The sequence below is a fragment of the Rana temporaria genome, chromosome 11, assembly GCF_905171775.1.
Source record: "Rana temporaria chromosome 11, aRanTem1.1, whole genome shotgun sequence".
NCBI lineage: Eukaryota > Metazoa > Chordata > Amphibia > Anura > Ranidae > Rana > Rana temporaria.
This window is the reverse complement of record NC_053499.1, coordinates 38,962,727-38,981,197: the sequence shown is the minus strand read 5'-3', so window position 1 is coordinate 38,981,197 and position 18,471 is coordinate 38,962,727. Positions and strand designations below refer to the sequence as shown.

Below are 18,471 nucleotides of genomic sequence, written 5' to 3'. Positions count from 1 at the left end.
TACACACAGTCGGACTTCAAAACAAACTTTTCCGTGGATTTTTTGTTTGAAGGGCGTTGGCCGTGAACTTGGTATGCATACACACGGCAGGACTTTTTTAGTAAACTTTCCCAAAATCACGTGTTTTTTCAGCTCTTTTCTGCTCTTTACCGCCACCCTTTGGTCAACTTCTGCTATTGTTGGTTGATTTTAACATTGAATGAATGAATGAATGAAAGACTTATATAGCGCGGCACATGCAAACTAAATCGCCTCTGGGCGCTTGTTGTTCCTGTCTCTTGGCATGGTTCTGAGCATGCGTGTTTGTACTTTGGACAAAAGTCCGATGGACTTCTGTACACACGATAGGACTTTGCACCGTAGGACTTTTGTTGCCGAAAAGTTTGTCCGTTTGCAGAGCGAACTTTTGTCCGATGAAAACCGAAAAAGTTTGTCCGATGGAGTGTACGGATTTTTTGGAAAACTTGCTCATTTTGAAGTTTGTTGTCAAAAAGTCTGACCTTGTGTATGGGGCTTAATAATGCTTGGGACTTGGTTTTCCATTGTATAAAAGTGATCTAAACAGAGACTACAGGTATGGGTAGGTATTAGCAAACAAATGTGTCGCCCTCCAGAATAGGGGCATCCTAGCAGTCATAAGAGAAATAAAGAAAAGAGGGCACACCGGCCTTGTGCATTATCCTCAATAAATTTATTAATAAAAACAGATTTAAAGCTACTCACAAATATGACATAATTTCACTACTAATTTATAGAGAAAACTATATTTAATATGTAAAGCTCAGGATGATACCTACCCATAAGCGAAATAATGAAAAGACGGCACGCCAGCCTTGTTCATTATCCTCAATAAATTAATTAAAAAAAATGATTAAAAGCTACTCAAACATGTGAAGAAAAATCGCTTTGTAAAAGCCTTCTAGTGTTGGCAATCACTCTAAATGTCGACGGTCTCCAGAAATTGCAAGAGAAGACATCAGGACTTCTGCTGGCTGACCTTTTTTCGAAGGGATGCCATCTTCCTCAGAGCTTGAAGGCATTCCTTTGAAAAGCTTCAGCCATGAGCAGTCACTTTCTGGAGACTGTCGACATTTAGACCGATTGCCAACACTAGAAGGTTTTTACAAAGCGATTTTTCTGTTTGTGAGTAGCTTTTAACCTGTTGTTATTAATACATTTATTGAGGATAATGCACAAGGCCGGTGCGCCCTCTTTTCTTTATTTCTCTTATGGGTAGGTATCATCTTGTGCTTCACATATTAAAATATAATTTTCCCTATAAATTAGTAGTAAAATTACCATATATACTCGAGTATAAACCGACCCGAATATAAGCCGAGGCACCTAATTTTACCACAAAAAAATGGGAAAACCAATTGACTCGAGTATAATGCCGCGTACAGACGGTCGTTTTTTATGATGAAAAAAAACGACGTTTTAAATCATGAAATAAAACGACGTTTTTGAAACTTCATTTTCAAAAACGACGTTGCCTACACACCATCGTTTTTTTCACAATGCTCTAGCAAAGCGAGGTTACGTTCACCACTTTTTTCCATTGAAGCTCGCTTCATAACTAGCTTCTGGGCATGCGCGGGTTTAAAAACGTTGTTTTAAACGTCGTTTTTTGCCACACACGGTCAATTTCTGTGAAACAAAAAACAACGTTTTGAAAAAACGACACAAAAAAATTCAAGCATGTTCGAAAAAAAATGTTGTCGTTTTTTTGAAGACATAAAACGATGTTTTGCCCACACACGATCATTTTAAATGACGTTTTTTAAAACGCTGTTTTTTTTCATCACAAAAAACGACCATCTGTACGCGGCATAAGCCTAAGGTGTCCATCTGCATGCCTCACTGTGCCTCACTTTGCCTCACTGTGTCCATGTGCATGCCTCACTGTGTCCATGCCTCACTGTGCCCATGCCTCACTGTGTCCATGCCTCACTGTGCCCATGCCTCACTGTGCCCATGACTAGACTGAGGTTTAACATGGAAGTCTATGGATGGGGTGCCCAGCTTTGAAAAATCGGTGCTCCCCGGCCGTAGGTCCCCCAGACAACAAACTTTGCACACTTGTAGAGGAGAAATTGGGCTCAAAGTCACCCGCAAAATAACCATTTAACATGGGAGTCTATGGATGGGGTGCCCGGCTTTGAAAAATCTGTGCTCCCCGGCCGTAGGTCCCCCGGACAACAAACTTTTCACACTTGTAGAGGAAGAGTGGGGCCGGTACCGGGTCCCCAAAGTCAGGGAGATCAGGCGCAAAAAGGTGACTCGAGTATAAGCCGAGGGGGGCATTTTCAGCACAAAAAAATGTGCTGAAAAACTCGGCTCAGGCCCCGTACACACGTCCGAGAAACTCGACGAGCAAAACACATCGCTTTGCTCGTCGAGTTCCTTGTGAAGCCGCCGAGGATCTCGGCGAGCCAAGTTTCCTCATTGACTAACGAGGAAATAGAGAACATGTTCTCTATTTGGCCCGACGAGATTCTCGTCGGTTTCCTCGGCCAAAAGTGTACAGACGACTGGGTTTCTCGGCAGAATACGGCTCCGATCGAGTTTCTGGCTGAATTCTGCCGAGAAACTCGGTCGTGTGTACGGGGCCTTATACTCGAGTTAATATGGTATGTCATATTTGTGAGTAGCTTTTAATCATTTATTTTAATGAATTTATTGAGGATAATGCACAAGGCCGATGTGCCCTCTTCTTTATTTCTCTTATGTCTGCTAGGATGACCCTATCCTGGAGGGCAACACATTTGCTTGCTGATACCTACCTACAATGGAAAACACTAAGTCCCCAGCATTATTATACATACAGTATATTTGAAACAGACATAATTTTCACAACAATAGCTGCCAACGTTTTAATATGATTTACAGGCACATTTTTCTGCTGTATGCTTTAAGTCTTCCCGAGCAACAGTGTCTCCAAGGATATGGCTTGCTTATTAAATGAGACTACACATTCTTTTGAGTTTGTCTTCAGTAGATCATCAGAACTGAATGGGGAAATAAAGGAATTTTATAGTACAGTACTACTGATTAGTAGTGAAAACCAAGACTTATTTACAAGGAAAAATATTTCTGGGCTGTATGCAAATCTTTTATGAGCATTTGAAATACTTGGTAATCCGTCAGCTTCTTCTACAAGTAATACACTAAAAAAATAATACATTACTGGCTTTTTAACGAGGCATGGTTAATCTTTCGCTTTTGATCGGAACAGTGAAAAGCAAGTTTGACCTTCCTTGAACATTGCTTGCTTATAATATACTACCGTATTTTCCGGCGTATAAGACGACTTTTTGGATGCAAAAAAATGCATCCAATGTCGGGGGTTGTCTTATACGCCGGGTACGGTCTCCGTGCAGCTGCGATCGTTCATGATTTCAAAGCCGCGCCGTCTTCTCAGCGTGTCCTGTGATAGGCGGAACACAAATCTTCCCAGCAGCGCCTCTGTTCTGTGTTCCGCCTATCACGGATGCCTTCTCATCCTCGGACGAGATGAGAAGGCATCCGTGATTGGCGGAACACAGAACAGAGGCGCTACTGGGAAAATTTGTGTTCCGCCAATCACAGGACACGCTGAGAAGACGGCGCGGCTTTGAAATCATGGACGCTCGCAGCAGACGGAGACTGTCACCGGCCTGCAAAACGTGAGTGATGGCACAGTGGGGGGGGGGAAAGTGGGGGCAAGTGATGGCACTGTGGGGGCAAGTGATGGCACTGTGGGGGCAAGTAATATGATGGCACTGTGGGGGCAAGTAATGTGATGGCACTGTGGGGGCATGTAATGTGATGGCACTGTGGGGGCATGTAATGTGATGGCATAGTGGGGGCATGTAATGTGATGGCATAGTGGGGGCATGTAATGTGATGGCACTGTGGGGGCATGTAATGTGATGGCACTGTGGGGGCAAGTAATGGCACAGTGGGGGCATGTAATGGCACAGTGGGGGCATGTAATGGCACAGTGGGGGCATGTAATGGCACAGTGGGGGCATGTAATGGCACAGTGGGGGCATGTAATGGCAAAGTGGGGGCATGTAATGGCACAGTGGGGGCATGTAATGGCACAGTGGGGGCATGTAATGGCATAGTGAGGCTTGAAAAAAGCCTGTTTCTGTCAGCAGTTGTTTCTGTCAGCGGTTGTTCTGGCTAACCCTCAGCTTCCAGAAAGACTAGTAGGAAGGGGGTAGTCTTATACGGCGAGTATATCCCAAAACCAAAATTTTTCCTGGGAAAATAGGGGGTCGTCTTATACGCCAAGTCGTCTTATACGCTGGAAAATACGGTATATGTGGTCTTCTCAGCAGATATAAAGGCTTTCTGCAATGAAGAAGCAGCAGTCTAAAAGCCCTGTACACACGGACAAGAATCTTGTTAGGAAAAAAACGTTGTTTTTCCCGACGAGATTCTTGGCAAGAATCTCTTGCCGCCCAAGTGTACAGACTCTCCTTTCAAAAGAACCGTGGTTCTCTTGAAAGGCAAGAACGCAGTGACGTCATCGCGTACGACATCTTGCTGCACCCTACCTATGCCTAGGAAGCTACTGCGCATGTGTCAAAGTCATTTTGAGCATGCGCGGGTTTCCACGGCGACCAGGTAAGTATAGACACTCTCGGGTTTCTCGGCAGGAAAACTGCAGAGAATCTCACGACGAGAAAAATAGAGAACATGTTCTCTATTTTTCTCGTCTAGATTCTGGGCAGTTTTCTTGTCGAGAAACATGAAAGCCTCGTACACACGCTCGGTATACTCGGCAAGAAAGCTCTGCCAGCAGTTTTCTTGCTGGTTCTTGCCGAGTAAACCGAGCGTGTGTACGAGGCTTCAGCCTATTATCCGTAGAAAGGTCTTGCACCATAGATACCCTGAGATGGAAAGATAATAGGATGGTCTAAGCATTATTTTGTGACTAGAAAAGGAAGTATTTCCCTAGACTGTTGCACAATGCCTCATAATTTCAAATTAAGGCTTAGAGAGAAGAACATGAGAGGCCTGGTGGTTGGGAGAGTAAATACCTTGGCCCGGATTCAAGTAGATGCGCGTAACTTTGTGCGGGCGTAACGTATCCTATTTACGTTACGCCTCCGCAACTTTTACAGGCAAGTGCCATATTCTCAAAAGAAAGTTGCGGCGGCGTAGCGTAAATAGGCCGGTGTAAGCCCGCCTAATTCAAATTGTGAAGAGGTGGGCGTGTGTTATGTAAAATAACCATGACCCGACGTGATTGACGTTTTTCACGAACAACGCATGCGCCGTCCGTGCACATATCCCAGTGTGTATTGCTCCAAATACGCAGCGAGGACGTATTGGTTTTCACATGAACGTAAATTACGTCCAGCCCCATTCACAGACTTACGCCGGTCGGGTCTAATAGAAATCTATGCGTAACTGATTCTAAGAATCAGGCGCATAGATACGACCGCTCAGACTCAGAGATACGACGGCGTATCTGGAGATACGCCGTCGTATCTCCTTTGAGAATCTGGGCCCTTACGTTTCATTGCTCAACCTTTGTGTACATCAGAAGGACTATTTTTTTCCACATTTTGTCATGTTACAATCAAAAACGTAAATGTATTTTATTGAAATTTTATGTGATAGACCAACACAAAGTGGCACATAATTGTAAAGTGGAAGGAACATGATAAATATTTTTTTTTTTTTTTTTTCACAAATAAATATGTAAAAAGTGTGGCGTGCATTTGTATTCAGCCCCCCTGAGTCAATACTTTGGCACCAACAAAATTTGACTTTTTAAAAACATTTACAGTTCCTGAGGGTGTAAAAATACTGCTCCAGTATCTACCAGGGGCATTGCCAGAGCAGATAAAAGTCATCTGCAGGGGGTCCCCGACTTACGAACGGGTTCGGGACTTTCCGATTTGTAATCCGGAAATGTTCGCAAGTTGGGCCGCAGAACCGCAATTACGGACATTTCCGATATTTTCCGAGGCTCCGTCTGGCCACACATGCGCAGAACGGCAGATGGTCTGCGCAGAATGGCAGAGGGTCGCCGTAGCGTCTCGTTCGTAAGTAGGAGTAGTTTCCTAAGTCGGGGACCCCCTGTATATCCAAAAGTGATATCTCCGGTTCCTAAGGAGGATATTATGCTTATTTCTTATATGACTCCAGGATTCCAGTAGCAGGATATCCCTACAATAATATGTTTTTCTACTCAGGTGGCCTAAAGTCTGTGTAACACTCCCTCCATGGATTTGTAACAAGTACACTAATGATAAATATTATAACAGGATGGTGGTGATCATCACAATAATTGTAAATCTGGAAAAAATAAAGGCCCAGATTCTCAAAGGGCTTACGACGGCGCATCGCAATGTACGCTGTCGTAAGTCCTAATCTGGGCCGTCATATCCATGCGACTGATTCTTAGAATCAGTTACGCATAGACATCCATTAGATCCGACAGGCGTAAGGCTCTTACGCTGTCAGGTCTTAAATGCAATTTTTTTTTTTGCCGCTAGGTGTCGCCTCCGTCGTTTTCCCCGTCGAGTATGCAAATTAGCAAAATAAGCGAATTCCCGAAACGTACGCGCGGTCGACGCAGTGAAGTTACGACGTTTACGTTAGATTTGCGCCGCGTAAAGTTGCCCCTGCTATATGAGGGGCAACCAATGTTAAGTATGGCCGTCGTTCCCGTGTCAACATTTAAAAATTTACGTCGTTTGCGTAAGTCGTCCGTGAATGGGGCTGGACGCCATTTACGTTCACGTCGAAACCAATGACGTCCTTGCAACGTCATTTGGAGCAATGTACCCTGGGATATTTTCCAGACGGCGCATGCGCAGTACGTTTGCCGCGGGAACGCGCCTAATTTAAATGCTCCACGCCCCCTACCCGGCTAATTTGAATTAGGCGGGCTTGCGCCGGGTGATTTACGCTACGCCGCCGCAACTTTACAGGCAAGTTCTTTGTGAATAAAGCACTTGCCTGTAAAACTTGCGGCGGCGTAACGTAAACCAGATATGTTACGCCCGCACAGTTTTACGCCCATGTACGAGAATCTGGGCCAAAGTATGTCTGAGAGGTCACAACCAGATGATTAGGCCTTAGATGGATTAGGGCATAATATAGCCTCAGGCAAGGTAGCAGTTTTGGCCCCCAGGCAAGGAATGCAATAGGTACAGAGCAGCAATCCTATTTGCATTGTCTGTACTGGCATAGCCCTATCTGACACCAGTTGCTCACGTATCCATGTCCACTGACATGAGGGCTGCCTGCCTTTGCATAGACTGAGAACTGAAATAAACGGGGGGGCCATTTCTGGCTGAAGAGGCCCCCAGGCACAAGGAATCCAGTTAAAAGAAAAAAGTGTTTATTGCTCAGGCATGTGTACAGTTGTCACAAATTATCCCCATAGTGTGGCTAAAATGTTTATTTTCTATGGTCATCAGCTCCATCTAGTGGTCATAATGTGGTATTTTCCTGAAATATCTCAGCCTGGGAAATAATGTATTATGGACACTGACTAGGACTTTCTAAGAGCTGATGATCCGAGAAAATAAACATATCAGACACCTTACGGGACTTATTTTCAATGACTGAGGCCCCGTACACACGACCGAGGAACTCGACGTGCCAAACACATCGAGTTCCTCGGCGAGTTCAGTGTGGAAGCCGCCGAGGAGCTCGGCGGGCCGACTTTCCTCATTGAACAACGAGGAAATAGAGAACATGTTCTCTTTTTGGCCCGACAAGTTCCTCGACGGGTTCCTCGCTGAAAAGTGTACACACGACCGAGTTTCTCGGCAGAATCCAGCTCCGACCGAGTTTCTGGCTGAATTTTGCCGAGAAACTCGGTCGTGTGTATGGGGCCTCAGTGAATGCTGAGACATTTGCACAGCAGTTTTTTTTTAAAATAGACCCCACAGTAAAGGTTTGCAGCCCCCTCTCCCCCACACAGGATAACACAGGAAGACTATGGGCCAGATTCTCAAAAGAGATACGACGGCGTATCTCCAGATACGCCGTCGTATCTCTGAGTTGCGCCGTCGTATCTATGCGCCTGATTCTTAGAATCAGTTACGCAAAGATTTCCCTTAGATCCGACAGGCGTAAGTCTCTTACGCCGTCGGATCGTAACTGCATATTTACGCTGGCCGCTAGGGGCGTGTACGCTGATTTACGCGTCGAAATATGTAAATCAGCTAGATACGCAAATTCACGAACGTACGCCCGGCCGACGCAGTACAGTTACGCCGTTTACGTTAGGCTTTTCCCGGCGTAAAGTTACCCCTACTATATGGTGGCGTAAGTGCGGCGTACCAATATTAAGTATGGCCGTCGTCCCCGCAACGAAATTTGAAAATTTTACGTTGTTTGCGTAACTCGTCCGTGAATAGGGCTGGACGTAATTTGCGTTCACGTCAAAACCAATACGTCCTTGCGGCGTATTAGGAGCAATGCACACTGGGAGATTTCCACGGACGGCGCATGCGCCGTTCGTGAAAAACGTCAATCACGTCGGGTCACAGAACATTAACATAAAACACGCCGCCTGTCCCACATTTGAATTAGGTGGGCTTACGCCGGCCGATTTACGCTATGCCACCGCAACATACGGAGCAAGTGCTTTGAGAATACAGCACTTGCCCGTCTAAGTTGCGGAGGCGTAACGTAAATCGGATACGTTACGCCGCCGCAAAGATACGCCGCTGTACGAGAATCTGGCCCTAAGGCTCTGCAGAACCAAGCTTTTGCTTCTGTGATTTCCTCAGCAGAGATTCATCTGTACACAAGGACTGTACACAACAACATTAAGTGAAATAGCATACCACTAAGCATTGAGTACATTAGTCCATAGCAACTGCCTAAAGATCAATTTCCACAAATAGACATTGCTACTGAATGCTGATTTCTGATTCATGACTGGGTTTGCTGCACGCCATTACTCTTTCCAGTGCTTTAGGTATTTTACCGAAAAGCAAACATTTATTATATCGCAGCTTATCAATTCTTATGCCGCGTACACACGATCGTTTTTCGGCATGAAAAAAATGTCATTTTTCAGCATGTCCAAAAAACAAAGTTTTTCCAACTTCATCATTAAAAACGATGTTGCCTACACACCATCGTTTTTGAAAAATGATGAACAAAGCGCGGTGACGTACAACGCGTACGACGGCACTCTAAAGGGGAAGTTCCATTCGCCTTTGGGCTGCTTTAGCTGATTCCGTGTTAGTAAAAGACGATTTGCGCTTTTTTGTCTGTTACAGCGTGATGAATGTGCTTACTCCATTATGAACGGTAGTTTTACCAGAACGAGCGCTACCATCTCATAACTTGCTTCTGGGCATGCGCGGGTTTAAAATATTGTTTTTGTCCACGATCATTTTTTACAACACGAAAAACGACATTTTAAAAAAAAGACATGAAAAAATGCAACATGTTTGAATTTTTTTTTTGTCGTTTTTCAGAAGCCGAAAAACGATGTGAAGCCCACACACGATCATTTTAAATGACGTTTTAAAAAACTTTGTTTTTTTTCATGCCGAAAAATGATCATGTGTACGTGGCATTAGATGTGGTGGCTGCATCAGTTTTATTTTTTAAGCTTTTCTTCTTCTATTTTCATCTGGTGATCCAGTCATAGTGACTGGATAACCAGATGAAAATAGAAGATCACCAGATGAAAATAGAAGAAGAAGTCCATTGTTTTTCAAAAGAACAAGCTGTCTTCCAGATATATCAGCTTACAGGGATGGGACAAACCATTTTTTTTCTTTTTCTTTTTTTAAAGTGTATTTTGTGCATGTACTCAAGAGGGGAGCCGGGCTGCAGGCCTCCCCCAGAGGCAATCTGCCATCTTTCTCCATGCCCCGGGTGGCAATGGCGGGTGCGTGAGGGGATCCTCCCACACAGCCCGCCCTACCTGCTCCACTTTGAAGCCCAACGGGGCAGAGGGACTCCCTATAAGGGAGTGAGAGGATCTAGCCCGCTCAACCAGCCCCGTTAGTCCTTCGCCTCTCTTTTTTAGAGACCGCGTGGACAAAGTGCGTGCATGTTAACCCAATTTTGAGTGCGTGTAAGTGTGGTGGTTTTTGTGGGAGGGGGGTGGGCGTACTAAGCGCAGGCTTACCTCGCATATCACACCCACCGGGAGCCGGGCTGAGACCACCAAACTCAATTCACATGTAGCCGAGACCGGGATCCGAACCCCTAGCTGCAGAGGTGAATGGCTTGTCAGCGCAGTGCCAATCGCGTTGAGCCACCGCAGTTCCCTGGGACAAACCATTTAACACTAACAGGGTTGCTTACCAAAAAAAAACATATTCATTCACTCACTTCAGCATTATGGTTGCTCTCTAAGGGCCGGTTGTATCCGTAAGACTAGATGTCCAGAGCACCCGACTCCCCCATACATCAGATGTTAAGAGCCCCTTCACCATCAAAAATCAAGAGTCCCCCACCATCCCTAACATCACAGTGCATCCCCCTTATCTTGTGCTGCTGCCAGGAGGAAGCTGGGGGTGGCGCTGGGATGCAGAAGTGCAGGGTCTGGAGGAGGACCAGAGGAGGGTTGGTGTCAGTTGCCAGGATCTGCTAAATGCTGAGACCAGGGGAGGTGGAGGCGAGGAGGTGCTGCGGCTGCACATTGAAGCGCAGGATCTGGTGGAGGAATTCTGTTCTCCTCTCTGCTGTCGACTGCTGAGACAAGATGGGGCTGGATATGAGGGGGGATTATAAAGTGTAGGCTGGAGTATGGCTTCAATTTGTTAGTGTATTAAAATCTGCTAGTATGTCTAACCAGGGCTTTTTTTCTTAGAGAATAGGTGCAGGTACTACCCCCCTTTCAGAGTCACCGCTTGTCTCCACGCACTACCCACCTCCGAGCACCTTCCAATAGTTCGATCCCCAACCCAAGTATCATATTGTGGAATTTGTGAATGGTAACAAGAAAAGCAGTAACAGCAACATAAGCAGTAACAGCAGCCAGTATCAATTGACCCTCCAGCACATTGAAGCACCCCTTGCCCTTACATACTGTATATTCAGTGCTGGAGGTGTCAGAACTGCCTTTCCCACGCATTCCCGCTGAAAAAATTCATAGGAGTTATATGGTCTTTAACATTATAGACATACAGTATCACTGGTCTCTTTTTTATAAATCAGAAGCAGTACCGCCAGCAACCATTGGGTGGCGCATGGATACACACAGTTGTACAGAACTGTGAGAAAGATTAATACATCAGAAGCAGTACCACAGTGGCGCATGGATACACACTACAGTTGTACAGATCTGCAAGAGAAGCCCAGGCATCCATCCAGCGGCGCAGGCTGCTGACGTTGGTTCCGATATCGGCGCTATTTGCGTTCCACGCTGGTTACGTGGAACCGGCCGCGAAACAGAAGAATCGCGGGTCATCCCGCGGGGAGATCGCGGGCGGGGAGAATCGAGATCGCGATTCTCTCCGCGATTATTCGTGCAGCTCTACAGCAAAGGAGCCCTTCAGATGGACACGACAAGCCCCGCCAGTGTCCGTGACGTCACAAGATCTCCGACGGAACTCCCTGAAGACCCGGAAGCCGGCGGAGGAGAGGTGAGTACCAATCAAAAGTATTTCGATCGATCTAAAAAATTAACGATTAATCGAGGAATTAATAGTTAATTTCCACAGCCCTATATAAAACGCCAAATTTCTATGCAAAACAATTGAGATTCAAACATCTGACATAATCGTGCCGCCAGGCAAAAAATATTTTGCTGCCGGCACTGCTAGTGAAATGGTTAAATGCTCAGGCTGGCATGTTTTCGTTGACCCTCAGAGTGGGCTCAGATAGTTTGTGTATGATGCCCGCAGCAAGCTTAATATACTAGAGCAGGCTGAGATATCTCACATTTATCCAGTTCATCCAAACATTGCTCCCTTGTGTTCTGATTTTTCCTTCAAGCAGGATGACCTACATTTTCCCTGACTATATAACTCACAGTTGTAAGCCGTTCTCCGATTCCTACCAGCGAGATTCCGCGCGTCTACTGCGATAACACTTCAATGTCCTCACATTCACAAAGGCATAAACACAATTTGACATGGACAAAGTGCACAACAAAGGGCATCAGTCAGGGCCGCCATCAGGGGGGTACAGGCAGTATACCTGTAAGGGGCCCGGATGGCATCCCCCTTTTTTAATATATTTTTCTTTTTTTTTCGTCAGCACCCAAATCCCCCCGACCTCTAAGGAGCCCGTTGTCTCCAGGGGCCCGGATGGCATCCCTTTTTTTTTTTGCGTCAGCACCCAAAGCCCCCCCCCCCCGACCTTTAAGGGGCCCGGTGGTCCCCAGTGCTCCGGATGGCATCCCCCTTTTTTTATTATTTTTTTTTCATCAGCACCCAAATCCCCCCGACCTCTAAGGGGCCTGTTGTCTCCAGGGGCCCAGATGGCATCCCTTTTTTTTTTTGCGTCAGCACCCAAAGCCCCCCCCCCCCCGACCTTTAAGGGGCCCGGTGGTCCCCAGTGCTCCGGATGGCATCCCCCTTTTTTTTATTATTTTTTTTTCATCAGCACCCAACTCCCCCCGACCTCTAAGGGGCCTGTTGTCTCCAGGGGCCCGGATGGCATCCCTTTTTTTTTTTGCGTCAGCACCCAAAGCCCCCCCCCCCCCGACCTTTAAGGGGCCCGGTGGTCCCCAGTGCTCCGGATGGCATCCCCCTTTTTTTTTATTCTTTTTTTTTCATCAGCACCCAAATCCCCCCGACCTCTAAGGGGCACGTTGTCTCCAGGGGCCCGGATGGCATCCCTTTTTTTTTTTTCGCGTCAGCACCCAAAGCCCCCCCCCCCCGACCTTTAAGGGGCCCGGTGGTCCCCAGTGCTCCGGATGGCATCCCCCTTTTTTTTTTATTCTTTTTTTTTCATCAGCACCCAAAGCCCCCCGACCTCTAAGGGGCCCGGTGGTCCCCAGGGCCCTGGATGGCATCTCCCCTTTTTTTTCCGTCAGCACCCAAAGCCCCCCCCCGATTCGCATAATTCCAATGACACCAAGGATAAGGTACTATTCTCCTCACTGGCATCAACAATGCAGCACTATTCTTCCCACTGACACCAATGATGGGGCATAATTCCTTCCAATGACATGAAATTGACTGTTTACCACTTAAGGACCGCCTCCTGCACATATACGTCGGCAGAATGGCAAGGCTGGGCACAAGCACGTACAGGTACGTCCTCTTTAAGTGCCCAGCCGTGGGTTACGGTTGCGGGCGACCCGGTCCGAAGCTCCATGACCGCGGGACCCGCGGACCCGATCGCCGCTGGAGTCCCGCGATCGGTCCCCGGAGCTGAAGAACGAGGAGAGCTGTGTGTAAACACAGCTTCCCTGTTCTTCACTGTGGCGCAGTCATTGATCGTGTGATCCCTTTTATAGGGGGACACGATCAATGACATCACACCTACAGCCACACCCCCCTACAGTTAGAAACACAAATGAGGTCACACTTAACCCCTTCAGCGCCCCCTTGTGGTTAACTCCCAAACTGCAACTGGCATTTTCACAGTAAACAATGCATTTTTAATGCATTTTTTGATGTGAAAATGACAATGGTCCCAAAAATGTGTCAAAATTGTCCGAAGTGTCCGCCATAATGTCGCAGTCACGAAAAAAAAATCGCTGATCGCCGCCATTAGTAGTAAAAAAAAAAAAATAATAATAAAAATGCAATAAAACTACCACCAAAAGAAAGCTCTATTTGTGGGAAAAAGAGGACGCCAATTTTGTTTGGGAACCACGTCGCACAATTGTCAGTTAAAGCGACGCAGTGCCGAAACGCAAAAACTGTCCGGGTCCTTTAGCTGCCTAAAGGTCTGGGTCTTAAGTGGTTAAAGTAAACATAATGTTGAATACTTTTGAACATCATTCCACAAGTCATCAAATGTACTGATTTTTCAGCTGACATATGTACAGTTTATCGTTTGTCTAATAATGGGCTGCTTATGAGTACAATTTTATCTCTACGTTAACTATAAGGAACGTTTTTTAACTAGCAAAAGAATTCAGAAAAAAGGATTCTGTAATATTATCACTCACTATCCATAGTACAACGGGCTGTCTGAATACAATGCAGAGTCCTAATTTGGAATGTGGGACCCATGTTTATCAATTATTGAATCGAGTACTGGCAGCCTCTGCTGGCTTAAAGTGCTTCTAAAGGCTCAAGTTTTTTTTACCTTCACACAAAATCTCATGTGTGCAGCAGCCCCCCCCCCCCTTAATTATTTTTCTGAGCCCCAGCTCGATCCAGTGATGTGCACGAGAGCAGCAGCTCTCCCAGGTCTCTCCCTTCTCATTGGCTCAGACAGCCATTGGCTCCCACTAATGTCAATCACAGCCAGTGAGCCAATGATGTCATAAGATTAATCACAACAAGCGGATCCCTTTAACTACTTGCTGACCAGCTGCCGCAGTTCTAGGGCGGCAGGGCGGCTCCACTGCACGAGAGCCCATAGCTCTACGTCGCCTTGCGAAGCAGCCCCCGCTCGTCCCTGATCCCGACGCGCGTGCCCGGCGGGTGCAATCACCGCCGGGCACCCGCGATCGCTCGTTACAGAGCGAGGACCGGGAGCTGTGTGTGTAAACACAGCTCCCGGTCCTGTCAGGGGAGAAATGCCTGACCGTCTGTTCATAAAATGTATGAACAGCGATCAGTCATTTCCCCTAGTGAGGCCACCCCCCTACAGTTAGAACACACCCAGGGAACATACTTAACCCCTTCCCCGCCCCCTAGTGTTAACCCCTTCTCTGCCAGTGGCATTTTTATAGTAATTAATGCATTTTTCATAGCACTGATCACTATAAAAATGCCAATGGTCCCAAAAAGTGTCTGAAGTGTCCGCCATAATGTCGCAGTACCGAAAAAAAATCGCTGATCGCTGCCATTACTAGTAAAAAATAGTAATTAAAATGCCATAAAACTATTCCCTATTTTGTAGATGCTATAACTTTTGCGCAAACTAATCAATAAACGCTTATTTTAACGTGTTTTTATTTTTTTACGAAGAATACGTATCGGCCCAAACTGAGGAAAAAAAATGTTTTTTTTTATATATTTTTGGGAGATATTTATTATGGTAAAAAGTAAAAAATTTAAATATTTTCAAAATTGTCGCTCTATTTTTGTTTATAGCGCAAAAACTAAAAACCGCAGAGGTGATCGAATACCACCACAAGAAAGCTCTATTTGTGGGAAAAAAAGGATGCCAATTTTGTTTAGGAGCCACGTCGCACAAATGCGCAATTGTCAGTTAAAGCGACATAGTGCCGAATCGCAAAAAGTGCTCTGGTCTTTGACCAGCAATATGGTCCAGGGCTTAAGTGGTTAACATGTATATCTAAACATACTCTGATAAAACTTTCCATTACCTTCCTTAGAACTTCACTGAACCAAGTTTGTATCCACAGCCCAGCACTATCAATGAGAATACATACGAGTCAGATCCCCCCCTTTGTTTTAATGCAATCAGAGATAGTTGTAGCAAATAAAGGAAAGGATCCCCCTACTGCAAAGTAATTCCTTCCCCCATTTTCAGCGCAGAAACGGATATTATGTGTTATTTCTGCCATAGTGAGAGAATCTGCATAAGGTGGGGAACATTTCCCCTGCTTGGCAGATTTGCATCCAACACCCACGGAGGAGAGGGAAATTATTATTTTTAATATGATTTTCTCTATGAATTTACTTCTGCTTTACAAGAAAAAATCTATTTCTAACCCCACGAGTGCGCAATGGATGAGGACACAATTCCACATTTTTATCATTTTTTTTATTTCAGGTACTTATATAGCGCTGTAGATTTACGTGGCGCTTTACATATATATATATTGTACATTCAAGTCAGTCCCTACCCTCAAGGAGCTTACAATCTAAGGTCCCTAACCCACATTCATATAATAGGGCCAATATAGACAGGATCTAATTAACCTATCAACATGTCTCTGGAGGGTGGGAGGAAACCGGAGTACCCGGAGGAAACCCGTGCAGGCAAACTCCAGGCAGGTGGCACATTATAGAATATATCAAATAAAGTCTCCCCTTGTATAGATTATTGATTTACATAATATCAACATATTCTGGAGTGCTTCAGAGGTTATATACAGTAGATAACGTTCGTATGGGAGCAGCAACTTGGTCTAGCAATCACAGTCATGGTGGGGATTTACCTCTAGAAGACAAACTGTACATTGCTGACAATACTTATACAATATATGAATGGAGACAAATACATAAGCGTGTGTATGTGTGTTTATGTATGCATGTATGACTGTGTGTATGTGCGTGTGTATGTGTTTATGTACTGTATGTATGCATGCCTGTGTGTATGTATGTGTGTATGTACATGCGTATGTGTGTGTGTGTGTGTGTTTATGTATGTATGTATGCCTGTGTGTGTATATGCGTGTGTATATGTACTGTATGTATGCATGCCTGTGTGTATGTATGTGTGTACATGCATATGTGTATGTATGTGATATGCATGTTGTGTGTGTATGTGGTATGCATGTTGTGTGTGTGTGTATGCAAGTGCTTATATATATATATATACACACATATGTACTGTATGTGCATGCTTGTGTGTTTATATGTTTGTGTGTGTGTGCACACATATACAATCTCACATTTATACACACAAACACATACCTACACACACACACATGCATACATATACACTCACTGACACATATATTCACACACAAATTATATATACACGTATACACACAAACACATTCACAAGCACACACATATATACACACCCATACATATACAAACATACACACGTATACACACACAACCACACACATATACACACACATATTCACACGCAAAATTGCACTCACACACAAATTATATAAATATATACACACCACTCACGTATACACACAAACACATTCACAAGCACACACATATACACACACAACCACACACATATACACACTTGCAAATTCGCACTCACACACACAAATATATATATACATTCACAAACACACACAAACACACCTGTATACACACATATACACTCGCAAACTCGCACTCACACACACAAATATATACACATACACACATGTATACACACACACATTCCCATACACACATGTATACACACACACATTCACAATCACAAATGTACACACACACAAACACACCTGTATACACACATATACACTCGCAAACTCGCACTCACACACACAAATATATACACATACACACATGTATACACACACACACATTCACATACACACATGTATACACACACACATTCACAATCACAAATGTACACACACACATATACACACACAAATAAGTATAGACACAAACACACAAGCATACACACACACAGTTGCATTCTCTTATTTACAAATGCACACACTTATTTAAAGGCACATACAAGGAGGTGAGGGTGGAATATTGTTAGTCTTTATACTTATGTGTATATGCTTATAAATTCATAATTCATTGTTTAAAAATAAATAACTTTTTGTATCATAAGTACCACACACACGAATATATAACACATACAATATACACACATACATAGCAATATATTATATACATATCAAAGGTTGACAAGCAACACACATAAACAATGCATTGCATGTACACATGGAAATATAAACAAGGGACGACGTCTCCAATGTATCCATACACAGAGCGACGGTGTCGGCGGGTAACAATGTACTAAGTTGTGAGCGATGTTTTGGGTCGTAGAAGGACAGAGTTGTGAGGGAAAGCTCACCTTACCTTCCTTAGAGTTTGCTGCAGGAACAATGAAAGTGCAGAGCTGCTTTTGGCTTGTTAGAGGCAGTGTGTGTGTGGATGGGTCCTCCTGTACTCAGCCATCATCCAGCAGGCAAGGGACATGCCAGCCCCCCTCATCCCAGAGACACACAGGGCTCTCTCTACACTGGGTACCACCACACTGGGGATGGAGAGGAGATGCTTCACACTGCATTCATTCAAGCCCTCCTACTGACTGCAGAAGTCCCACCCCTGGAAGCACTAGTATAGGGAAATCACAGAGGAAGATCCTGGGGAATAAACATTGGAGGAGGCATTCCCCTCCATCCACACGATCCCACCGAGTGTCAGCGCTGCGCTCGCTTCTGCAGCAGAACAGATGCAGCAACTCAACGTCATATTGTTAAATAACTGGAGCATCCCTTCAAGTCCTGAGAGGCTTGCACAAGCACAGCACTGCATCACATTTTCTTGCATTCCAGCTTGGTATACACTAGCAGTATTTTGTTCAAATAAAAATAAATTTGTAGAATATTTGTTTGATTTTTTTAATAGTCAAATCAAAGATCATTTTCCAATGTAGTGACAAAAAGGAGCAGGATGGAAATTTTTTCTTGAATGAACAAAATTATAACAGCGAATGTGGTTTTCATTTAGAAAATCCCTTCATTTTAAAACTGAATGTTAAAAGCAAAGGAAGTCTTGAAGTATT

General features: G+C 44.8%; 1 protein-coding gene across 1 annotated transcript in view; it reads right to left on the bottom strand.

Annotated features, from left to right (window-relative positions):
• Positions 1-18,111, bottom strand: part of SYT12 (synaptotagmin 12) — a 132,741-nt gene extending 114,630 nt beyond the window's left edge. Inside the window, exon 1 of the mRNA XM_040328365.1 lies at positions 17,763-18,111. The gene's annotated coding sequence lies outside the window, so the exon portion shown is untranslated. The remainder of the gene's footprint in view (positions 1-17,762) is intronic.
• Positions 18,112-18,471: the final 360 nt, after the last annotated feature.